Below are 26,500 nucleotides of genomic sequence, written 5' to 3'. Positions count from 1 at the left end.
CGGGGTTACAGTGTTGTGGCACCACCAACACCTAAGGCCCAATGTTTCTGTCCCTGTTTAACAGGGGCATGTAATTGCAATTTTTAAAATAATATTTAACAGCAGGGACCTTTTCTGAGTATATAGTGCAGACCGTATAGTATATATACTGCAGTTCAGAGTATAGTGCCCTCAGTGTAGTATATATAATACAGTGCAGGGTATATAGTGCAGTGTACAATATATAATATAGTGCATTGAAGTGGTTAAAGCGGAGGGCCACCCTGGAAAAAAAAATGACACCAAAATTCCTAAAAAAATTAAAAAAAAACATTTGGAAAAAAAAAATTTTTTATACTTACCTAAACCCTTGTTGCTAGGCAGTCTTCCTAATCTGCCTCTTCCTATTCCGCAGTGTGTTCTTCTCCTAGGTGAGCGGCCCCGTTGTCTTCTGGGAACTGTGTGTGTTCCCAGAACACCACGGGGCCATTCACAGAACGCTGCGCCGCTCGCGCGTGCGCAGTAGGAAACTGGCAGTGAAGCCATAAGGTTCCGCTGCCTGTTTCCCTTACCTAGGATGGCGGTGCCGGGACCCGAGAGCCGAGGGATGGTTCGGCCTCAGGCGGCCGACATCGCGGGCACCCAGGACAGGTAAGTCTACTTATTTAACGTCAGCAGCTACAGTGTTTAATTTTTTTTTTAGCTGGCCGGAATCCCGCTTTAAGGGGAGCCCTATGACAGAATTAAGAAAAAACGGCATGGGTTTTTTTTTATTGTCATGCTTCTTTCATTTTATGTTTATTTTATTTGTATATCTTTGCCTACAATGTCTTGATTGGGATCGATTTCTTTTTACTTTTTTTTTTTATCCTCATAAGGATTAATGTTTTATACACATATGTAATAAAGTTGGATCTTTGATTATCTTTTTTTAATGCATGTCTGGTGTGGAGAGTTTGATATTGAAATGTTTTGCACTTGTTTTTTTTAATATCATCTTTACAATATAAGATACATTTCAGGGTCACTTTGCATGTATAGCTGTGAAAGTCATTTATTGCTCTTTAAAGCCGCGTTCAAGTCGTTTTAAAGTTTGTTAAAAGTCAGCAGCTACAAAAAGTGTAGTCGCCTAGGCGGCGAGAGCGGAAGTGGGAGCTGGGTACCTGTCAAAACTGGGTACCTGCCCCCCCCCCCAAAAAAAAATGACATGCTAAATGTGGCATGTAAGGGGGCGAGGTGTGCTTAAAGTGGAAGATCCACTTTTGGGTGGAACTCCACTTTAATGCCGTGTACACACGACCAGACTTTCCGGCAGAAAAGGTCAGACGGAACCATTCCGTCGGACATTCCGATCATGTGTGGGCTTCATCGGACCTTTTTTTTTTTAAATTCTGATGGACCTAGAAATAGAACATGTTTCAAATCTTTCCGACGGACTCAGTTCCTATCGGGAAAACCGCTTGTCTGTATGCTAGTCCGACGGACCAAGAACGATGCAAGGACAGCTATTGGCTACTGGCTATTGAACTTCCTTTTTCTAGTCCTGTCGTACGTCATCACGTTCTAAACGAACGGACTTTGGTGTGATCGTGTGTAGGCAAGTTCGTTTCAGTGGAAGTCCGTTGGAACTCCATCGGAAAGACCGTCAGACTTCGGTCCGACGGAAAGACTGGTCGTGTGTACGCGGCATAACAAATACTTGAGTGTTTGGATCTGCATGTATAATCTTCCCCATCTCTACGAGTAAGTCCTGTCGGGTGAAATGAGTTAGAGGGAGGTCTAACAGTTGGATGCTTGTGTATATAAACTTGGACAATTGTGACTCAGTGGCATAGGGTAATTGCGGCTACAGGAGCGTAATTCTTAGGGATGCGCAACCCACTATTATTAATATTATTATTATACAGGATTTATATAGTGCCAACAGTTTGCACAGCACTTTACAATGTAGAGGGGGGACAGTACAATTACAATACAGTTCAATATAGAAGGAATAGGAGGGCCCCTCCTCATGGAGTTTACAGTCTAAACGGAGGGGGAGGTGGTACAAAAGGTAATGGCTGCAGGGGATGATCTGATGGAGGTGACTGGGGCAACAGTTCTTAGGTGGGGGTTGGGTAGGTTTCCCTGAATAAGTGAGTTTTCAGGGATTGCCTAAAGGCCGACAGGGTAGGGGCTGAGCGGATATACAGGGGCAGGGAGTTCCAGAGGATGGGAGAGGCTCTGGAGAAGTCCTGGAGGCGAGATAACAAGGAAGCTAGATAGCAGGAAGTCTTGAGATAAGTGGAGAGGACTAGGGGCAATGTTGTAGATGGCCTTGTATGTTGTGGTTAGTATTTAGAATTTTATATGATGGGGTAAGGGAAGCCAGTGAAGGGTTTGGAAGAGGAGCAGCAGTCACGGATCGGTAATTAAGGTGTATTTGTCTAGCAGCAGCATTCATAATAGACTGAAGGGGGATAGCCCTGGGTGTTCCCCCCCAAACCTCTTTCCTACAACCCTGGCCTGGTGGTTGTGAGGGTGTGGGGGGGTGACTTATCAGAATCTGGAAGCCTCCTTTAACAAGGGGGCCCACAGGTCCCAGGCCCCCCATGTAAATGAGTATGGGGTACATTGTACCCCTACTCATTCCCCAAAGATTGTCAAAAAGTAAATAAAAATGCACACACACTTTTTGACAAATGTCCCCCGGAGTAGATCCATCGTCAATCACAATGAATGCCAGCCACCAACCCGAAAAAAAGGCATGCACCTGACAAAGACTGCCGCTTTAAGGGGTGGGACCACCGAGGGAGATCACTAGATGACCCCACCCCCTTGTGATGTCATCAACCCAGCATGTCCTCATCATCAAAGCACCTCCCATCATGTTGAGACAATAATACACACATCCTATACAATCAGTATACGTACCTGAATTTGACTTGGTATCAGATTCCTGCAGTCTATTGTACATTCTGTGCACTAGAGCTCAGAGAGAGGAAGTGAGAAGCAGCACAAGAAACCAAGCAGGTGTGCTGCAGTGCAATGAGCATGCTGATAGAAGGAGAAAGCTGAGTGACAGAAAGGTGAGCTCATCCATCTGCTGTTTCTCCTTTCACTGTACAATCGCTGAAGATAAAACTCCAGCATAGAAAGATTGATCCCTTTCCCTGCCAGACAGGACTATGTTGTGGGGCAGAGCTGTCTAAATCACAGGACTGGATGGACACAAAATACAGATCCTTCGGAGGGTAATAGCCCCTGCATATCATTTGTGTATTTAGTTGTTTGCCTGGAGTTCAGCTTTAAAGCAGAATCTCTTCTGGCATGCAACTTTTCATGATGATCTGAAAACACCCCCAAGTCCATATGTTTTGAAGGATGCATGTCAGGGATATGCAATTAGTGGACCTCCAGCTGTTGCAGAACTACAAGTCCCATGAGGCATAGCAAGACTTTGACAGCCAGAAGCATGATACCCAGAGGCAGAGGCATGATGGGACTTGTAGTTTTGCAACAGCTGAAGGTCCGCTAATTGCATATCCCTGATGTATGTTTTTAAACCTTTTTTGTGTTTGCACTTCTGGGTTCCTCAGGACAGCCCCAGCCACACAGATGTTCCCTGAGAAGCTCATCAGTGCCTTGCCAGGAGATTTCCTTTCATATCTGCAAGATCTGGTGAGATTTCACTAAATCTTGTGAGATATCAATGAAACACGAGAAACTAAATCTCATTTATTACTATGCATGCGTGAGTATGTTTCATTAGCGCCATGATTTTGGCTTTGCACATATGTGCAGTAATCAATGTTTTTTTTGTATATGTGACTATGTTGCATCAAAATCTCACAAGATGTAGAGAATCGTATGAGATCTCAGGACAAACATGTCACAGTATACAAAAAAGAGAGAAAAAAAAATGTTTGGCTGGACTTTAGAGGTAAGATAGGACGCATATATTTTTCTAAAATCCATAATTTTATTCATAGACAATATACAAAAAGAGTATGTGAAAGAATGCATTCAAACATATGTGTTTATATACAATAATGGCCAGAGTAATCCACCAATTTTACATCAATGACATTACACAATATTAGGTGAAATGAGCTCCTGTGCGTTTCGCTGATCTGCTTCCTCAGGACACACAAGAGGCAAAAGAGTAAAATTATATTGTGCACAAAGACTGCAAACACATTACTGTTAATTTGTATCTTTAAAAGCTGCATCCATTTAAATTGCATGTTCACCTTGACTAGAAGATAAACGCACAAAAAGAAATCTCTCAGGGCAGGCACTGGTGTGTTTATCTTCTAGGCAAGACGAACATGCAATTTAAATGGATGCAACTTTTATAGGTCCCAAGTAACAGTAATGTGTTTACAATCTTTGTGCATAACATAATTTTACTCTTCATTTACAGTATGTAGTGAATCCTGTTTCCTTCCTCTTGTGTGTCCCAAGGAAGCGGATCCGTGAAATGCATCGACGCACAGGAGCTCATTTCACTGAATGTTGCGTAATGTCATCAGTGTAAAATGGATTGAGTACTCTGGCCATTCTTGTATATAAACACATGTTTTTAATGCATGCTTTCACATGCTTTTTTTATATTTTGTCTATGAATAAAATAATGGATTTTATATAAATATTTGTCCTATGTCCTATCTTGCCTCTAAAACCCAGCCATAAAAATATTTTTCTCTCTGCATTGTGTTTACGGATGTGGCATTGGAGTGATTTTGATGTTATTTTCAGGTATACAAAAAAACAAACACATATTACTGTGCATGCACAAGATTGACAAAGGGAACCAGGAAAAAAGAAGTTGCCCGCCGATTACGTTATTTTTTAATATGACAGCGTGGGAGCAGGAGGACAGTATGAAGGGGGAAATCTGGCACAGAATATAAACTATGGGCTGATGATATATGTAACTTTGTGGGTTTGCCTGTTTTCTTTACCGTGGTGTTGGCATCTTTATAAGAGAAGGGGGTGTCAATTTTCAATAAAATATTTAGCAAAGCACTTAAAAAGTAAAAATAGTCACGAATAGTCACGAAGAACAAAAAATAGACTGTAAATCCTAATAATACAGAGCAAATCTATTGTATGACATGACACCATAGAAAGCCGGCAACAAAACACATGAAATTAATGAGTAGAGAGAGGAAACCACAATGTGGAGTCATGTCTTCCTTTACAGTTAAAACAGAATATTGGCCAAGATAGCTAGATGTAGTTTAGTAACATTCAGCTGGACTTATTCTATAAGGTAGAGGATGTTTTGTAGCTTTCCCAAACCATTTCTTCAGTTCCAATGAGCGTCAGGTACCATGCCTTAGCATTTATATCCACGCAAGTAGAACCCTCACCCTAATCCAGCCTTTCCCAACCTTTTTACTCCACTGGAACCATTATCATGATTTCAGGTCTCAAGAAATCTTGCTAAAACCAGTTCATTGGTGGTCAGTAGAACATTTTTTTTACAGTGGTAGTTAGGATGGCACCTTTAGCTAAAAAGCTCTTTGTGTTCATGCAACTGACTCTGCCAAGTGGCATTCACCATGGAATTATGCAAGCTCCATCAAAAAAAGGGGGGGGGGTAAAACAGCCACAGCTGAAGGAACACTTAGCAATCTCTGGAGGAACCCTAGGGTTCCACAGGACCCTGGCTGAGAATGGCTGCCCTAATCCACCCAAAATCCATACCAGGTCCTTCGGATCTTTTACAAGGGGGCCCCCCAGATCCCGGGCCCCAGCTTCCTATGTGAATGAGTATGAGGTACATTGTACTACTACTAATTCACCAAAAAAGTGTCAAAAAGGAAACACACACTTTTTTTGAATTCCTTTATTAAAAAAAAAAAATGTCCCCTCCCGGTGTAGATCCATCATCAATCGCGATGAGTGTCGGCCACCAACCCGAAAAAAAGGTGCGCACACGACAAGGGCTGCTGCCGTTTGACAGCACCACCGCCTCCTGGCGCTAAATAAACTAAGGGGCGGGGCCACTGAGTGACATCACTGGGTGACCCTATCCCCTTGTGATGTCATCGACCCAGCATGCCCTCATCATCAAAGCACCCCCCCCATGTTGAGGGCATTTGGCCTGGTATGGTTTCGCTTGCCTCCCCCCCTTTTCTGGCCTGCCAGGCTGCATGATAAGAATCTGCTATGGATTTTGGAGGGGACCCTGCGCCGTTTTTTTTTTTCAATTTGGTGTGAGGTTCCCCTTAAAATCTATACTATATCCGAACGGCTGGGGGGGGGCCCCACGCTGTTTTTTTCACAATTTTTTATTGCCGGCAATTGTTTTTTTTTACATTCAGCTGTCGGCGGGGAACCCCGCCGACAGCTGATGACTCTTCCATTGTTAAGGATGAGGCAGCTGGCTTCCCAACCCACTCCTTAACAACCAGCTATTCATTGATTGTTTAGGATGCAGCCGCCGGCGTCCTGGCCTGCTCCTTAACAACCAGCTATTCACTAGTTGTTAAGGACGCCGGCTGCCCCGCTCCTTAACACTAACGTACTAAACGTAGCTTACACACTGTGCTAAACACTGCTAAACGCTGGCAAAAAAACACTGACATATTGGATTTTTTTAATCCAGCATTTATTTTTTTTGTCGTTTTTAGCTTTCTAGTGTGCATGAAGCCAGTATTAAACTGGGCTATGTTTACAAACCAACACGTTATTTGACCAGTTGAATGAAACAAGACTTGTACAAGGAAAATGCTATGCATTGTTTTACTTTTGGACAAAACAATTAAGTATTATCAGGGGTGGACTGATAACTCATGGGGCAATAGGAGATTATGGGGCCCCCAGGCAATCAGAGATTATGGGGCCACACAGTATACATACACACAGTATACAATCACACAGTATACACATACATGTACACACAGTATACACAGACAGATGTAAAAAAAACCCACGGATTTATACATACTGTCCCTGGTTTTACTGAGGCTGGCAACCCTGATGGGGCCCCCTAGTGGCCCAGGGCCCTCGGGCAGTGCCCGAGTGGCTCAATGGTCAGTCCGCCCCTGAGTATTATGTACAAGATATACAAAGATCAACTAACAAAATGAAATACAGAGGAGAGTGGATCTGTTGCAGATTTCAATATTATTCAAATAAAATAAGTTGATCTCATGGACTCCGAAAACACTGATTATAAAACAAAATATATTGCATACAGCAAAAGGATTTATAAATCTTACTACAGTTGTGTTTGTAATCATTATTGTTAGAAATATGTGTGCTTCATTATTTAGATATACTAAAAGTAGTGGAATGGAAACAGTTTAATTATACAAATAATTTTTATGTGTGTAATTAATAATTTAATTATGGATCGCTATGTATTGCCCTTCCCTGTAGCAAAGGCTCATAGTAATATACCCAAACGTTAATAATCACAAATATGGCAACCAGATCCTCAAAGACATTTCATGCCCTTTAAGTAAAATAACATTGTTAAATCATTATAGAATAAAAATTCTAGAATATTTAGAAAACGGGAGCGCTGAGGGATTAGAAGTTGCACAAAAAGATAACCAATCCTATAATACGGTATACCAGGTAGTGTAGCACTGTACTACCTGGTATACTATAAAGATTAGATATTAGAATGCAGGCTTTCCCTGAAAACCTGAAGATAGGCATTTCTAGCCCCAAAGTGCCATCTAGTGGTCAAGTAATTTAGTGGTTATACACACAAATGGTTAATCAATAATCTGAGCCACCAATGAGAAATAAGACTACACCCTCTGGGCAGGTTTCATAAGTTGTAATGTTTTCAATTATTAAATTAAATAAAGTAGATTCCACATAAAGCTCAGCCTTTCTCTATCCATTGGTTGGCACCCATTTTTGAGGGTTTGGTTAGCAGTCTTCCTAAGTGATCCCTTTTTGCTACTAGGGCAGTTTTCTCCAAACTGCTGCTTTTATGTGGCCCTTGGGTGCGATTTTATTCACTGACAACAATGAAGGGCACAATTCTGGCCTGCTATCACGGAAGTAGTGGTTTGCAGTGTCCACAAGCTTTATAGATGTTTTTTACATGTATGCCCCAGTAGGTTTTTAAAATAAAGAAAATCTTTTATGTACTTCGCTATGGACCTGTATGTTTCCTATTTGTGGTGCTATCCAGAGGCGGTGGTGCTCTATCCAGCTTTGTCAAGGATGCCATTGGATTGGATATAACCAGAGCGTGTCTGACCATTTATAATTTTATGGTCCACAGAATCTGGTAAGAGGCATGTGGTGACACATGGTGGTGGATATGGTAACGGATAATTTAGAAATTCATTGCGAAATCTTAGTGTGTCACACTCTCAATTTCACTGTTTATAAATGGTGATTGTAAAGTCACTTACTTTAAATAAATTTACCTTTATTTTTTTATAGTTTCGCAGTCCGTACTTTCAACCAATTTTATTGTGTTTAAATAATATCTGCATAGGGCAAAGAATCTCAGGAATAATTAATTAGTCAACGTAATTATTTTTAGTAAATTTTTTTTGTATTGGAGGCACTGTCATACATACATTAAACGATCAAGCAGCTTATTGCATATACTGGGCTGAGGGCTCTGTTGAACACCTGAATTTATCTGGTAAACCCATCTATCTAACATTCTGCTATAAAGGGAAGCTATAATGGTTTTGCTGCAATTTTATTTTAACTTTTTTTTTTCTTTTACTTTCTATATGTTTTAAACTGATGTTTTATATATGTATATCATTTTTCTTTTACAAACCCACATTTAATATGGGATTACCCCGTAGCACATCATAGGATTTTAAACCATATGTTATCTCCTTTCAGGCACGCTGTCTGAATAAAACCCCTACAGAAGTAAGGGGAGTGAGGGGGTGGAGCCACTGCTCTGACTTATTTGTTAGTATTTGTACAGCTCAGGCTGAACTATTGAGCTCTCTAAACAGTTGAATTTTTTCGAAGAGGACCCGAGGAGAGTCTGGAAAACACAAAAGAAGTGTAGAGAGCAGACCTGCTGGTTGGATATCAAAAAGCAAACTATTAATCTGCATTATTTCATATTTACCTAAAAATATAGTTTTTTTAAATCCTCACCATAATAAAAAAATAAAATAAAAATAAAATATAGACGCTCCCATTATAAGTGGAAGAAATCTTCGTTGGTGGGGGTGAGTTTTTCATAATCTTCAAAATATGCATTGCACACACCTCCCTCCTTCTGTACTGTCCTCCAGCAATGATGGGTTCAGGCACCTGTAATTGCGGTGTCCTCCACCACCACCTCCATCTCTGTTACCATTTATCATGACTCCTGTTGCGATCCTCTTTGGTATTTGGGGGACCCCTGATTATGGTAACTCCTGTGCATGCACACATGAGTTACATCATCTCTGGCACCTGGCTCATTCCTGGGATCTGTAAGATGCCTGGAATGAGTCCGCAGCGTGCGCTGCATGACGAATGCGCCGTACAGAATACAAATTAATTGTTAGGGAAAAGAGGAAAACTTTTTTTGACATAAGAGGCTTTTACATGCCTTTTCTTCCGAAAAGCGCTACCTCCTAGCAATTTTTTTTTTTATTTAAGAGTTTAATTCTGCTTTAGAACAGACATTTGAGATCTATTCGATGGAATATCCACGGAAATGATTAGGAAATTATTTCACAGCAAGGATGTTGAAATTATGAGGGTTGCAAATTAAAGGTTACAAAAGATGTACTTACGGAAAATAAAAAACAGGTTCTCTCTTGGCAGAACTCCAGCGTCATTGTCCAGGCACCATTACTTGCAGGACTTTTTTTTTTGGATGCCTCATATGCTGGTTGGCATAGAGTTGGTTATTCTTTATTTGGACTCCTTATTAACTCTGGCTAAAAGGCAAGATAGTATTTAGATATCTCATGGAATATATATATTTTCCAACATCTCATAATGTAAACATACAGTATATGATGAGCCTATCTAACATTATGGTAACATTTTAATTAAAGTGTATTTAAAGCATATACTTTTTTGTTTTGTGAATGGAAATCTTCCAGTGGGACACTTTTTCTGGTTACCTCAGAAAGTTGGGTTTTACCACTTCCCTACTGTATCCAAAACTAACGCAGGGTTAAAAAATGTTTTAATCCTTTATTTATGAGTAGTATCAATATCAATTACAATTGGTAGCATATAACAGGGGTCTTATGTATCAATGACAATACGGTCAACTGATTTATAACATAGGACAATATTACAACTGATGGGCGGCACTAATGGGCAGGCACTGATGGGCACTGATGAGCACTGAAAGGCAGCTCTGACTGGTATCACTGATGGGCACAGATTGACTGATAGGTACAAATTGGCATCACTGATGGGTACAGATTGGCATCATTTCAGGGCTGGACATGACCAAAAAAATATGTAGGATATCGCCTGGTTGTTGGCTACATCTAGAGTTGCCACCTCATCCCTTTAAACCCGAACACATATGAATTACACAGGTTCTGAGGCTAATTTAATGCAGCTAAGGCACCAAGTGAGTTTAATTACCACCTTAATCAGCCACAGAACCTGTGTAATTAGTATGTGTTTGGTTTTAAAGGGATGAGGTGGCAACCCTCGCTACATCTCCAGTAAACTTGGGAGTGTCAGGGTACTTGGTGTTTCGCCCATTGTGGTTTTAAGGTGGAGTGCCATCTAGGCCACTGTACTTGCAGGTCATTCATCTGATCCCCTAGGCCAGTGGTTCTCAACTCCTGTGGGTTCTCAACCTAGTGGATCCTGAGGACAGGAGTTGAGAACCACTGCCCTAGGCGTACAGGTGCTTGGTGGCAGGAGTATTGAGGGATCTTCCAGGGGTAGCCTTGTCCCAGCTCCTGGTGGGAGGATCGCATTATAGTTTTAGAGGCGGGGTTTGAGGTTTTATTTTATGTGTGTGTGGGTGTGTGTGTGTGTGTGTGTGTGTGGGGGGGGGGCATTGGGCTGTAGGGGATTGGATGTGATGGTGGGGGGGGGGGGGGTTTGGGGGGACTTGGGACTTGTGGTGCTGTGCAATTTTGAGATAAGCAATAGAGCAATATACAATAAAGTTATTAGGAGGTAGCTCTTGGGTGTTTTTTTTTTTTTTTTAGGTTCATTGATATTTTGTGACTACACCGTCCCTATACACTAGGATAGCACCACCTCAGTATTAATATTACTGCGGGGCTCCCAGGACCAAATACTGTTTGGGGTACATGGTGTTTAGCACTGTTGGGTTTTGACAGTTATTGATTTTGTATTTTGGATTCTTGGTATCTGTTACTAATGGATGACGTGTAAGGACACAAGTTTAATTCCAATTGTACTTTAACCCAGTGTTTCTCAACCTTTTTTCAGTCAAGGCACCTTTTAAAATTATGGACAAGTCTCAAGGCATCCTTTAAAACTGCGGACAAGTCTCAAGGCACCCCATTCTAAAATGTAAAAAAAACTAAAAATCTAATGCCGCGTACACACGATCGGACATTCCAACAACAAAATCCTAGATTTATTTCCAACGGATGTTGGCTCAAACTTGTCTTGCATACACACGGTCGCACAAATGTTGTCGGAAATTCCGAACGTCAAGAACGCGGTGACGTACAACACGTACGACGAGCTGAGAAAAAATGAAGTTCAGTAGCCAGTGCGGCTCTTCTGCTTGATTCCGAGCATGCGTGGAATTTTGTGTGTTGGAATTGTGTACACACGATCGGAATTTCCAATAATGGATTTTGACGAAAAATTTGAGAACCAGCCCTCAAATGTCCGATGGAGCCTACACACGGTTGGAATTTCTGACAACAAGCTCACATTGAACGTTTGTTGTCGGAAATTCCGACCGTGTGTACGCGGCATAACAGTTTTACATTATGCCGCACCCTCGACACACATAGGACACCCGACATTAGGGGTGAATTATTCTTCCGAAGCAAATACACTTTTGCACACTGGTACTGACTAGTATTCCAGTGTTTCTCCTCTTCCTCATTTTCTCTCCCTCACTCAGCTAATGAGACCCCAGTGCTGACGGAGAGGGGCAGGGGAGGGGCAAATAAGGATGCTTTGCAGGCGGTCAACACCTTTCTTATCAACACTGATGACACCACTGGTTGTTAGGATGCCAGCGGCTGAAAAGTTGAAATGGTGCACAATAAAAAAACTTTTGGCCTTGTGTAAATAAAAGACATGATTGATCCACTTGGTGGCTTGTATACATTTTTGGGCAATTTTAAGGCACCCCTGAAGATACCTCAAGGCACCCCAGGGTGCCTGGGCACTCTGGTTGAAAAAGGCTGCTTTAACCACTTGCTGAGACCCGTATGTGTGTGTATATGTATATATATATATGGCCTGTCAGCAAGTGGTTTTACCTAGTATATAGCTACAGACCTCTGATGTCTCAGTAAAGAGGACCTGTCACCTCCCCAAAGCTATCATATAAGGGTCTTGCTAGCCCCCTTGTGGTAGCAAAAAAGTTTAATTTAAAAAATAAATTAATAAAATGTGTACAAAAAATAAAAATAAATATTAATAAAATAAAAAACATTTAAAAATGTAAAAGAACCCCCCCCGCACATACACTGACAGGCAAAGTCACTCATAGGTCCTGCACGTGTATGTAACAGTTACTGCACCACACATGTGAGGTATCACTGCAAATGTCAGAATGAGAGCCATAATTCTAGGGCCATCATTCACCATCAACTCTACACTGATAACATCTTAAATCATCGCCTTTTAGGTACAGGCATGCCCCACTTCACAATGGGACCAGAGCATGTATGTAAGAAGAAAATGTACTTAAAGTGAAGCAATACCTTTTTTCACTTTTGGGGGGATAGGGGCTGTAGTGGGGTGTCAGGGGCTGTAGAGGGGGGGATCAGGGCCTATAGCAGAGGGTCATGGGTACAGAAATCCACTTACGTTTAGGCAGTGACTCTGGGCTGGCTGAGGGGCAACTATGGGCTGGTTGGTAACTATGGGCTGGCTGGTAACTATGGGCTGGCGGGCAACTCTGGGCTGGCTGGTAACTATGGGCTGGCGGGCAACTCTGGGCTGGCTGGTAACTATGGGCTGGCGGGCAACTCTGGGCTGGCTTGTAACTATGGGCTGGCGGGCAACTCTGGGCTGGCGGGCAACTCTGGGCTGGCTGGTAACTATGGGCTGGCGGGCAACTCTGGGCTGGCTTGTTACTATGGGCTGGCGGGCAACTCTGGGCTGGCGGGCAACTCTGGGCTGGCTGGTAACTATGGGCTGGCGGGCAACTCTGGGCTGGCTTGTAACTATGGGATGGCGGGCAACTCTGGGCTGGCGGGCAACTCTGGGCTGGCGGGCAACTCTGGGCTGGCTGGTAACTATGGGTTGGTGGGCAACTCTGGGCTGGCCGGCAACTCTGGGCTGGCCGGCAACTCTGGGCTGGTGGGCAACTCTGGGCTGGCTGGTAACTATGGGCTGGCTGGTAACTATGGGCTGGCTGGTAACTATGGGCTGGTGGGCAACTCTGGGCTGGCTGGTAACTATGGGCTGGCGGGCAACTCTGGGCTGGCTGGTAACTATGGGCTGGTGGGCAACTCTGGGCTGGCTGGTAACTATGGGCTGGCGGGCAACTCTGGGCTGGCTGGTAACTATGGGCTGGCGGGCAACTCTGGGCTGGCTGGTAACTATGGGCTGGCGGGCAACTCTGGGCTGGCTGGTAACTATGGGCTGGCGGGAAACTCTGGGCTGGCTGGTAACTATGGGCTGGCCAGCAACTCTGGGCTGGCTGGTAACTGTGGGCTGGCGGGCAACTCTGGGCTGGCTGGTAACTATGGGCTGGCGGGCAACTCTGGGCTGGCGGGCAACTCTGGGCTGGATGGTAACAATGGGATGGCGGGCAACTCTGGGCTGGTTGGTAACTATGGGCTGGCGGGCAACTCTGGGCTGGCTGGTAACTACGGGCTGGCGGGCAACTCTGGGCTGGCGGGCAACTCTGGGCTGGATGGTAACAATGGGCTGGCGGGCAACTCTGGGCTGGTTGGTAACTATGGGCTGGCGGGCATCTCACGGCTGGCTGGTAACTATGGGTTGGCGGGCAACTCTGGGCTGGTGGGAACTTTGCCTCTTCACTTATGGCCTCTTCACTGGCAACAACTCCTGGTGGCAGCTCCGCCTCTTCCAGGCCATACTACGACTGCGCGGTGTGGGAAGTCTGTATTTGTGAGGTACTTTGCGTACACTGGCGGGTATGTCCGTACTCACGAGTGTACGTAAAGTGAGTGTCCTTAGAGCAGGGTATGCCTTTACTGTAGTTTGTCACCATTTCTCTAGAAGACGTAATTTTGAATCATGACATGTCGGGTGTCTATTTACTCAGCGCAACATCATCTTTTATACGTTACCAAAAATTGGGTTTTATATTGTGTTTATGTGCCTTAAAATTAGTTTTAGTGCATTTTTTACCTGGAAATGTATGTTTGATTAACTGCTGCAAAAACTTTGTGTGACATAAAAAAGTTGAAACTACCACAATGTTATTCTCCAGGACCTCTGCTTTTAGAAAATATATACTGTTTGGGGGGACCTAAATCATTTACCAGAAAACATGCTAAAATTTCTTAACATGTGTGTTAAAAAATTGTGTTGAAAGTGGTTAAAAATAAGTGAGAGTAGTAATGTGTAATTGTAACACCAATGTGTCATGTAACAACTACCTCTCACAGGGATCACAATACCTCCCCCCCCCCTCCTCCACAATGACTTCATCTGTTTTTCTCATTAAAAGCACAGAGCCCATTTTCGTTCAGTAATCATGTAAGGTTAGCATCTGCTTCCTGGACTAAGATGTCAGCTGAGAGATGACACGGTTATGTAAGGATGCCTGTGTTCACAAGTGTCTGACACAGATCAGCCCCCCACTGCAGTCTTTGACATTGACTGAACAGTAAGGTTTAAGCAGCATACTGATGAGCTTACCCCACTGCTCATCTGCTCTATCCTCCTGTCAGCATGTTCCCTGTCTGCACATGTGCACTGGAGCACATAGGTTGGCCCCTAGCGATGGATGTCCCTCCCTCTTCCAAGCTTTAACTACATTTAAAAAATAAAATGTAATTTATTTTTATAAAAGGATACTACACTAATGCTTAACTCAGGACATATTAAAAAAAAAAAAAAAGATACAAATTAAAGCAGCTCTGTAATTGTTTGATGCATTTTTTAAATGCAGACAGTGTAGCTACTAGAATGTGACCAGGTATCAGCCTCTTGCAGTCCCTGTACAGCAGGGCTGCAGTGTGAGAGGAAGAAGATGCACAGAGAGTCAATCATGCAGGTACTGACAAGAAGCATGCTGATAGAAGGAGAAATCAGAGTGACAGAGAGATAGATTCATCACCGCTAATCCCTTAAAGCGGAGTTCCGCCTGGGAAAAAAAAAATTAAAAGTCAGCCGCTACAAATACCGTAGCGGCTGATTTTTGATATAAGGACACTTACCCGTCCAGGGAGCCCGTGATGTCGGTACCCGAAGCCGACCCATCCCTCGGCTCCAGGTGCAGGCGCGGCATCCTTACTAAGGGAAACAGGAAGTGAAGCCTTGCAGCTTCACAGCCTGTTTCCTACTGTGCATGCGCGCGTCACACTGTGCTTTCTGAATGGTCCCTGCTGTCTTCTGGGACCTGTGTGTCTCCCAGAAGGCAGCGGGGGGGGAGGAGGGGCTAGACATTGCGTAGTTCGTGGATTGCGGCGATCTTTCCCCGGAAGTGGGAGCAGATACCTGGATTTGACAGGTATCCGCTCCCCCACTCCCCCCCTGAAAGGTGCCAAATGTGGCACTGGAGGGGGGGAGAAATCCGATCCACGGAAGTTCCATTTCTGGTTCCGCTTTAACCATCCAATCACAGGCTGAGGATGGGTTCGGGATGACCTAGGCACCTCGGCCCCCCAGATGTTTTAGAAATACATTTCCCATGTGGCTCATGCACTCTGCGGTGTAGTTGAGCATCATGGGAAATGTAGTTTCCAAAACATCTGGGGGGGCCAAGGTTCGCCATCACTGCCCTAGTCTCTAAAAAAGGGGGTTGAATGGTGTTGGCAAATCAGATTGAGGACATCTAGTGACAGAAAAAAAATACTGCGGGCAAATCTCTGGATTGAAGGTGAATATTGCAGCAAAAGCTGGTTTTGTTATTTTATCTTGGGCTTTTCATTTTTATCTTGTTTTTGTTTTTTTGCTGGAGCTCTGTTTTAATTATTGTTTTGCCTGGAGGTTACATTTATACAGAGAAAAATAGTTGAAAATGTTAGATTTAACCACTTCCGGACCACCGCACGCCGATGTATGTCCTCACTTTGAGGACAGATATCGTTGTTATGGCAGCAGCTAGCTGCCATAACCCTGGTATCGCTGTGTTCGTCAGGCAGTCCAGTACAAGATAAGAGTGGTCTATACGGTGGATTCGCCGCAAGATCACTTTGATCGGCCACGATCTGGTGGCCTCCCCGGCTTACCGGAGCCATTGGCAGCGGCGGGGGCGATCCGGTCCTTCTTCTGGCTGTGCATGGAGACGAGTGAGGGGAAAATGGCCCCCACCGGTCTCCATGACACTGCAGGGTGGAAGCGACGTCAAAACGTCACTTCTGCCCATAGCTCTTAAAGGGCCTTTTTTTTTTTTTTTAATGGCAATTTAGTGAAAATATGTGATCTGAGGTCTTTTTGACCCCAGATATCATATTTAGGAAGTCCTGTCATGCTTTTTTCTGTTACAAGGAATGTTTACAAAAAGTGACACAATTTTTTTTTTTTAAACAGTGTAAAAATAAAAAATAAAATGTAAAATAAATAATAATAAAAAAAAATGTTTAAACGCACCCCATCCCATCGAGCTCATGTGCAAAAGCGAACGCATACGTGAGTAGCGCCCCCATATGAAAACAATGTTCAAACCACACATGTGAGGTATCGCCACGATCGGTAGACCGAGAGCAATAATTCTATCCCTAGACCTCCTCTGTAACTCAAAACCTGCAACCTGTAGAATTTTTTAAATGTCGCCTATGGAGATTTTTAAGGGTAAAAGTTTGTCGCCATTCCACGAGCGGGCGCAATTTTGAAGCGTGACATGTTGGGTATCAATTTACTCGGCGTAACATTATCTTTCACAATATAAAAAAAAATTGGGCTAATTTTACTGTTGTCTTATTTTTTTATTCAAAAAAGTGTACTTTTAAAAAAAAAAGGTGCGCTTGAAAGACCGCTGCGCAAATACGGTGTGAGAGAAAGTATTGCAACGACCGCCATTTTATTCTCTAGGGTGTTAGAAAAAAAAAATGTATAATGTTTGGGGGTTCTAAGTCATTTTCTAGCAAAAAAAAACTGTTTGTAACTTGTAAATAACACATCTAAAAAAGAGGCCCGGTCCTTAAAGCGGGGTTCCACCCAAATTTTGAACAATATCTGTATGTATTCTCTTCCTTGTCTAGATGCTGACATGCCGTTTAAAAAAATTTAAATCGCCGTAATTACCTTTTATTTTTCTATTCTTCTTTGCACTTCCTGGTTCTCCTCCCGTGGGAGTAGGCGTGTTTCTAGCCTCTCCCAGACTCCTGGGAGCTAGTCTCAGGCTTCCTAGGATGCCACTGAGCATGTGCGGGAATGAGCGGTGAATGCTGGGAGCACAGCATTCACCACATCCAGGAAATAAATGCTTGTTGGCTTCAAATGCCCACAATGAAGATGGAAACCGCCTGCAGTGAATAATATAAGTTATTCTTACCGACGAAATCTGACACAGGCGGACATATTACACACAATATGTGAGTATGTAATGCTGAGAAGAAAAGTTTGTGAATGAACTAAAAAAAAAAAAAAAAAAAACGATAGATAGGTGGACCCCCGCTTTAAGTGGTAATGGGCTGTGCAGACCGCAACAATCCTGATTTCTTTATGGACGTTTCACAATTTTCGGAACGGTTGGGAGTCTGGCACAAAGGTTGGCACTACAGGGCACACCTATAAATTGAATATAAACTGTACAAACATGGAACAGCAAAACGAATAAAACACACACGCATCAAATATAACAACTAAACTTACAACCTAATGCAACTTAAAGGTGTTCTCACTTAAAATATTATGTTTTGGGTTTTTTTTTTACATTATGCAGTAACAAAAATGTGTCCTGAACATGAGGAAATGGGCACTGAGGGCACTGTGGTAGGGTGTAGAGTGCTGCCAGTCACTAAGGTGACCCTTCCCCATAAGCACTGACTGAACATCACCACTGTACAACATAGCCCACAAAAATGGTTCACATTTCTATTCTCACTCCTTGTTTCCGCTCTCTGTTTTCATAATACTACCATCCCACTATTTCACTTTGCATCATCAGCTACCGCTTTCAGTTTAGTGCTTACCCACGCAATATGTCAGCTACATTCAAAGGACCAAACGCCTAAAACAACTGTAAAGTTCACAACTGTATAAAATTACTCATAACTGTACTGGAAATGTACTATTTATGTAACTTTGATGTGCAGTCTTGTGTTAGCTGCAACTTAAAGAGGTTGTAAACCTCCGAAAAAAGCAACAAAAAAAAAAAAAAATTACAAACCCTGTAAGACAAAGGCATAATGAGCTACTATGCATTGCATAGTAGCTCATTGTGAAATATTTACCTCAGAAAGATGCCCTGAATAGACGTCGGCACTCCGAGTGCACGGCCGGCATCTTCCACCGGAGTTACCTGCGGGTTCGCGGCTCTGGGGCTGTGATTGGCCGGAGCCGCGATGACGTCACTCCCGAGCACATGCAAGAGCCGCCGGTCACGGCACGAGTCCTGAAGAAATGGCACCAGCGGGCCTGCGCCAATGACGACGGCAGCAGCGCATATACTGAATATCTCCTAAACTGTGTAAGTTTAGGAGATATTCACGGTACCTAAGCCTTGTTATAGGCTTACCTGTAGGTAAAAGTGGTGTACAGGCATACCCCACTTTTAAGTACGCAATGGGGTTTATTTACTAAAGCTGGAAAGTGCAAAATCAGGCTCACTTCTGCATAGAAACCAATGAGCCTCCAGGTTTTATAACCAAAGCTTAATTGAACAAGCTGGGGTTAGAAGCTCATTGGTTTCTATGCAGAAGTGAGCCTGATTTTGCACTTTCCAGCTTTAGTAAATAAACCCCATTGTGTACTTAAAAGTGGGGTATGCCTGTAACAGAGTTTATAACCACTTTAAATAAGATCTAGCATTATTTATATATACACTGCTCAAAAAAATGAAAGGAACGCTTTTTAATCAGAGTATACCATCAAGTCACTTAAACTCCGGGGATATTGATTTGGTCAGTTAAGTAGCAGAGGGTGTTGTTAATCAGTTTCAGCTGCTTGGGTGTTAATGAAATTAACAACAGGTGCAGTAGATGGGCAACAATGAAACGACCTCCAAAACAGGAATGGTTTTACAGGTGGAGGCCACAGACATTTTTGCTCCCTACTTATCTTTTCTGTTTTTCACTAGTTTAGCATTTGGCTAGGGTCAGTGTCACTACTGGTAGCATGAGGCGATACCTGGACCTTATAGAGGTTGGACAGGCAGTCCAACTCCTCCAGGATGGCACATCAATACGTGCCATTGTCAAAAGGTTTGCTGTGTCTCCCAGCACAGTCTCAAGAGCATGGAGGAGATTCCAGGAGAGAGGCAGTTACTCTAAGAGAGCTGAATAGGGATGTAGAAGGTCCTTAACCCAACAGCAGGACCGGTATCTGCTCCTTTGTGCAAGGGGGAACAGGATGAGCACTGTTAGAGCCCTACAAAATGACCTCCAGCAGCCACTGGTGTGAATGTCTCTGACCAAACAATCAGACTTCATGAGGGTGGCCTGAGGGCCTGATGTCCTCTAGTGGGCCCTGTGTTCACTGCCCGTCACCGTAGAGCGAGATTAGCATTTGCCATTGAACACCAGAATTGGCAAGTCTGCCACTGGCGCCCTGTGGTTTTCACAGATGAGAGCAGGTTCACCCTGAGCACATGTGACAGACGTGAAAGGTTTTGGAGAAGCTGCGGAGAATGTTATGCTGCATGTAACATCGTTCAAAATGGTGGTGGGTCAGTGATGGTCTGGGGAGGCATATCCATGGAGGGACGCAAAGACCTCTACAGGCTAGACAATGGCACCCTGACTGCCATTAGGTATCGGGATAATATCCTTGGACCCATTGTCAGAACCTGCACTGGTGCAGTGGGTTCTGGGTTCCTCCTGGTGCATGACAATGCTCAGCCTCATGTGGCGAGAGTATACAGCCAGGCCATGGAGGATGAAGGAATTGATACCTCTGAATGGCCCCCACGCTCACCTGACCTAAATCCAATAGAACACCGCCGGGACATTATGTTTCAGTCCATCTGACACCGCCAGGTTGCACCTCAGTCTGTTGAGGAGCTCAGTGATGCCCTGGTCCAGATCTGTGAGGAAATACCCCATGACACCATCTGTCGTTTAATTAGGAGCATGTTCCAATATTGTCAGGCATGCATACAAGCACATGGGGACCATACAAACTACTGAGTACCATTTTGAGTTACAACAAACAAGAGGTCCACGCTGTTCACATTTGAGCCGGCTCCAACAGTATGATCTCCTCAATGCAGGGTGCTCACCCAGTCACAGCTGAAGCAATAATGAAAGGAAAGTCCGGAGGGCTGCACACCAAACTGAGATCCAAATTCCTTTATTCACATAAAACCATGAAGAACATGAGGAGCACTACATGTACAAGCAAGGGAGACACGGCTTACATGTTTCACACACAAATTGTGCTTTACCAAAGCCCAACTGCACCTCCTCCACTCCTGCCGTGGCCAAGCTAACAGCTAGGAAGGAGATGGGAGCGTCATAGTGATAGCTTTTCATTTGTCACTTTCCAGATACAAGCAGTGGCAAGAGGAGACATGTACCCCTTCCTCTGCGTTCCTCTTGCTGCTGATTGTCTGGGGAAATTTCTCAGAGACGAGGCAAGCTGTCGTTATGAAACAGCCGTTTCCTTCCTAGCGGTTACAAGTTCGCTAGTGAAGGGGCCAAGCATAACATCCCTTCACTACAAAGTATTCGTCACCTTTGCCATGTCACCCGTTTCCTGGCTGGTAGGTTGATTTAGCAAGGGACACGAACACTGTAGTCTTTAGCAATGGTAATATAGCCTCCTTAGGACAACTTTTCTGCTTGTTAGACTTGTGTACTGTATCTTCTCTAACTTAACTTTAGTCCCTTACTTTAAACCCTGTTCATTTGATATGCCTTACATGCACTCCTTGAGGGACTTCAGTTCAGGCAGTTTCCATGAACAATAACTTTTTTTTTCTGAAGTAGTTGAATGAGACATTTGAGCAATACTTGATAACATTTCCATCACATTCCTTACGAAGTTCTCTATGCCTTTGATATAGTGCCCCATGAGGTAGTCATACCTGAATTAGGTGGTAAAGGCCATTAAAAGTCCATAACTGAGTCCATAACTGGCAGTGAATCCACATGTGGTAGCAATAATCCACAAAAGGTAATAAATCCATGACTGGCAGCACAAGTTCATACAAATCTATAGCTTACATACCACAATGGGAACCTCGACAAGGCGTGGTACACCCCAACAGCATAACGGCAGCCGGCAGTGGTGGTGAGAGCCAGAGGCTTTGGAGCTGGGATCGGTGTTATGCCGCGTACACACGAGCAGACTTTTCGAACGGAGTGGTCTGATGGTCCATCCGACAGACTTTCAACGGACTTTCCGAACAAATAGACTTGCCTACACTCGATCACACCAAAGTCCAATGGATTCGTACGTGATGACGTACGACCGGACTAAAGTGAGGAATTTGATAGCCAGTAGCCAATAGCTGCCCTAGCGTCGGTTTTCGTCCGTTGGACTAGCATACAGACGAGCGGACTTTTCGATAGGAACTGGGTCTGGCAGCGTTCCGACGTAAAGATTTGAAACATGTTCCAAATTTAAAGTCCGTCAGATTTTTGACCGAAAAAGTCCGCTGCAGGTCCGATGAAACCCACACACGGACCATGGACCAGTCCGGTCGAAAAGTCAGCTCGTGTGTACGCGGCATTAGAGGGAGCAGGTGCCCGAAGTGCTGAGAGCCAGCGGATGGTAAGCTCGGCTGGCCAGGACCAGGTAGGTCCTTCTCCCCAAATTGTCTGCCTGTGAGTGTGGACAAAATCCTGATTTGGCTGTGGCTGAACTGTTCACCAATTGGAGCACTAGCATGGACCACCAGTGCTACTGGCACATCTTCCATACATAGACATAGTGAAAAAAAAAACACTGCTTGATGGGCTTCCTTTAGGCCTGGTTCCCATCAATGCGGGTTTGCGGCCCGCGTTTGCGCTGGGATGGCGGCTGCCAATACTGCATTTCCTGCAGAGAAAAGGTGCATACAGCATTTTAAAAATGCAGCGGCCTTGAAAACGCATGGTGCTTTTTGCACCGTGCAATTTCCCATGGAGGTCCCGTACCCACAAACGCACAGCATTTTTAGATGCATGGGGGTGCCATTAGGATTTTTTTTTTGTAAACAGCAGCGTTTGCAGGAATTGCAGCAATTCCCACACCCAGAGTCACAAAATGCTGCTGTTTAAAAAAACACAATGGCACCCCCACACACCTAAAATTGAACTGCAGGGAAATCGCAAAGTGGAAAGTCTGCTGCATTTTTCTGCAGAAAATGCAGGCGCAGCAGCCCATTCAAATGAATAGTCTGCCATGCCTGCACAAACGTGCGCTGCAAACCCGTAAAGATGGGACCCAGGCCTAAAGTGTTTTTTTTTTTTAAATGAAAATGCTGGACCCCCTGCAGGTTTAACCGCTTAACTGGGCATTTTCACCCCTTTCCTGCCCAGGACAATTGTCAGCTTTCAGCGCTGTCACATTTTCAATGACAATTGTGCAGTCATTGTAACACTGTACCCAAATGACATTTTTATCTGCAAGCAGGTATTTTTTTTGCCTTCACTGATGGGCACTGATGATTAGTGCCCTGATCAGTGCAGATGTCCCCTTTCACACAAGCCGTTTACTACTCCTCTCCTCGCGCTGTGACAGTGTGAGGAAAGGAATGCCGATAACCGCCAAGTGTGTTTACATCATGGTCAGTTGTGATTGGACACAGCTGATCACGTGGTAAAGAGCTGCTGTGATTGGCTCTTTACCCCAATCTGTGATCAGCTGTGTCATAAGGACATGGCGATCACAGAGTGAGCTGGGTGTGCACCACAGTGAGTATGGTTTTAGGAGGACGTCAACAGAAGCCCTCCCAGAACTGAACCGCGCTGCTGAACCACTTCATTATACATTACAATGTAACAATAGAAATAACGCGCTTCAATCACCCTGACACCATATCAACCATGGTGCCGTGATGATTGAAATGCCAACACCAGCCATTGCCCCGACAAATTGCCTGCAAAAAATTGCTTACCACCGCCCTCCCCCCATGCCTGCAAAAAGTGATCACTGCTATGGGCTCCAGCCCCAAATGTAAACAAGGCAGATCACCGTTCTGCTAGTAAGGAAGACAAAGATCTTGTGTTTCTGCTAAGCAGGAACAGGTTTCTCTGTCATCCTACAGTTAAACCATCCCCCACACAGTTAGCAAGCACACCCAGGAAACACAGTTAACCCTTTGATCACCCCTGATGTTAACCCCCGTCCCAGCCAGTGTCATTAGTACAGTGACAGTGCATTTATTGAGCACTGATCACTGTATTGGTGTCACTGGTCCCCAAAAAAGTGTCACTTAGTGTCAGATTTGTCCGTTGCAATGTCGCAGTCCCGCTAAAAATCGCTGATCGCTGCCATTACTAGTAATAAAAATAAATAAAAATTCTCTAAATATATCCCATAGTTTGTAGACGCTATAACAAACCAATTAATATACGATTATTGGGATTTTTTTTACCAAAAACATGTAGCAGAATACATACTGGTCTAAATTGATGAATAAATTTGATTTTTTTTTTTAATTTATTGGATGGGTTTTATAGCAAAAAGTAAAAAATATTGTTTTTTGTTTGTTTTTTTTTCAAAATTGTCGGTCTTTTTTTGTTTATAGTAATTATCTCATTGTCTAAAAAGGCCTAATTGCACCACTCAGCTCTCATAAAAAAATGAAGTTCCCAAAACATATATGTAGAAAACATATATATAATGTATATGACGTAAGTCTATGTACATAAAAGCAGCCACTTGCCGACTGGCTTAAGCTGATATATGTCGGCAGAAGGGCGCGTAAGGCAGATTAACGTACCTGTGCGTTGCCCTTTAACAAGCGGTTTGCTGGCGCACGCACCCGCCGCGGCCTCCGTGAGTGTGATCGCGGGTCCCGCGAACCCGATGTCCGCAGGGATACCCGCGATCGTCTCATGGAGAGGAAAAACGGTGCAATGCTGATGTAAACAAGCATTTCCCCGTTCTGCCTAGTGACAGAACACTGATCAATGCTCCCTGTAATCAGGATCAGTGATCGGTGTCGTGTCACTCATAGCCCATCCCCCCACCGTTAGAATTACTCCCTAGGACACACTTAACCCCTTCACTGCCAGTTACACAGTAATCAATGCATTTTTAATTGCACTGAGCGCTGTATAAATGTGAATGGTCCCAAAATCACGCCAAAAGTGTCCGATCTGTCCGCCATAATGTCGGAGTCATGATAAATATCGCTGATCATCGCCATTACTAGTAAAAAAAAAAAAAAATTTATAAAAATGCTATAAAACTATCCCCTATTTTGTAGACGCTATAACTTTTGCGCAAACCAATCAATAAACGCTTATTGCGATTTTTTTTTTACCAAAAATATGTAGAAGAATACGTATCGCCTAAACTGAGGAAATTTTTTTTTTTTTAAATATTTTTTTGGGGGGATATTTATTATAGCAAAAAGTAAAAAATAATGCGTTTTTTTTTTCATAATTGACGCTATTTTTTTATTTATAGCGCAAAAAATAAAAACCGCAGAGGTGATCAAATACGACCAAAAGAAAGCTCTATTTGTGGGGGAAAAAAGCACGTCAATTTTGTTTGGGAGCAACGTCGCACGACCGCGCAATTGTCAGTTAGAGCGACGCAGTGCCGAATCTCAAAAAGTGCTCTGGTCTTTGGGCAGACAAATGGTGCAGGTTAAATGGTGCGGGGTTGAAGTGGTTAAATAAAACATAAATATACACGTAAGTAAAAAAAGTCCTTAGTCCATATAGACAAAGTTCACATACTCAAAGCAGCGCTCCATTTAATTAAATGAAGTATGACCAGCATTCACATGTAAAAACATATGGGAAATCAGTAGTATGTTGATAGGTGATGAGACAGTTCAATTGATAAGTGAAGGATTCTACTTAATCATTAATAGGCAAATACCATTCAGCAGAGTCCACACCACGTGAAACCCACTCCCCTAGGGGCTTACATTCCCCAAAGGGAATCTCAAACAGCCCAGGGTGGTTTAGTCATGTAAAAAAAAGGCTCCACATAGCGTGATACCGTTTTAAAAGTTTATTCAAGACTACTCCCCCCCCCTTAAAAAATACACTTACACAATATAAATTGTAACAGGCATTTTGTTGAAAAAACAAACTGTGTGTTATCACCAATCAGTATGGAATGTCGTCTGCCATCCACCGCATCCACTGTGTTGATAATATCTGGCTATTCCTTCCTGGTAGTGACACGCACACGTCACTTCTGGTCCTTGTAAGGTCACGCCCTGATGCGTTTCGTCATCACGACTTCAACAGAAGGCATTTTTTTGTTTATAGTGCAAAAAAAAACCCAAAAAACGCAGAGGTGATCAAATACCACCAAAAGAAAGCTCTATTCGCGAGGGAAGAAAAAGGACATAAATTTTATTTGGGTACAGCGTCGCACAACCACGCAATTGTCAGTTAAAGTAATGCAGTGCCGTATCGCAAAACATGGCCTGATCATGAAAGGGGGTAAATTGTCTGGGGCTGAAGAGGTTAAAAAAAGATGATCAAACTTTATTACATAAATGTATAAAAACATGAATCCTTTGAGGATAAGTTAACTGCTTGCCGACCAGCCGCCGTCATTATACTGTGGCAGATTGGCACGGCTGCGCAAATCGGCCACTTTAAGAGTAATAGGGGGCGTGTGCGCGCTCCCACGGCACGATGCTGGAGCCGATGCATGCGGCCGCGATGTCCACTAGCCACCCGTAATCTCTCTTCATAGAGCCAGGGCAGGGATCTGTCAATGTAAACAAACAGATCCCCGTTCTGACAGGGCAGTAGAGAGAGATCTGCTGTTCCTAGTGATCAGGAACAGCGATCTCTCTGTCCTCCTCCAGTCAGTCCCCTCCCCCCCACAGTTAGAAACACCTCCCAGGGAACACAGTTAACCCCTTGATCGCCCCCCTAGTGTTAACCCCTTCCCTGCCAGTGTCATTTATACAGTAATCAGAGGCTATTTTTAGCTCTGATCGCTGTATAAAGGTCACTGGTCCCAAAAAAGT

General features: G+C 43.7%; 1 protein-coding gene across 3 annotated transcripts in view; it reads right to left on the bottom strand.

Moving 5' to 3' along the window:
- LOC141133493 (lysophosphatidic acid receptor 6-like) overlaps positions 1–26,500 on the bottom strand; it is a 59,350-nt gene that overhangs the window by 15,666 nt on the left and 17,184 nt on the right. For 2 of the 3 annotated variants that reach the window (XM_073622895.1, XM_073622896.1), the window contains one exon: positions 9,699–9,845. The exons of the other annotated variant lie outside the window; for it this stretch is intronic. The gene's annotated coding sequence lies outside the window, so the exon portion shown is untranslated. The remainder of the gene's footprint in view (positions 1–9,698; positions 9,846–26,500) is intronic. 3 annotated transcript variants of the gene reach the window in all.

This window comes from Aquarana catesbeiana, linkage group LG03, assembly GCF_042186555.1.
Source record: "Aquarana catesbeiana isolate 2022-GZ linkage group LG03, ASM4218655v1, whole genome shotgun sequence".
Lineage (NCBI taxonomy): Eukaryota > Metazoa > Chordata > Amphibia > Anura > Ranidae > Aquarana > Aquarana catesbeiana.
Note: the sequence above shows the minus strand (reverse complement) of the source record. Positions and strands in the feature narration are given on the sequence as shown.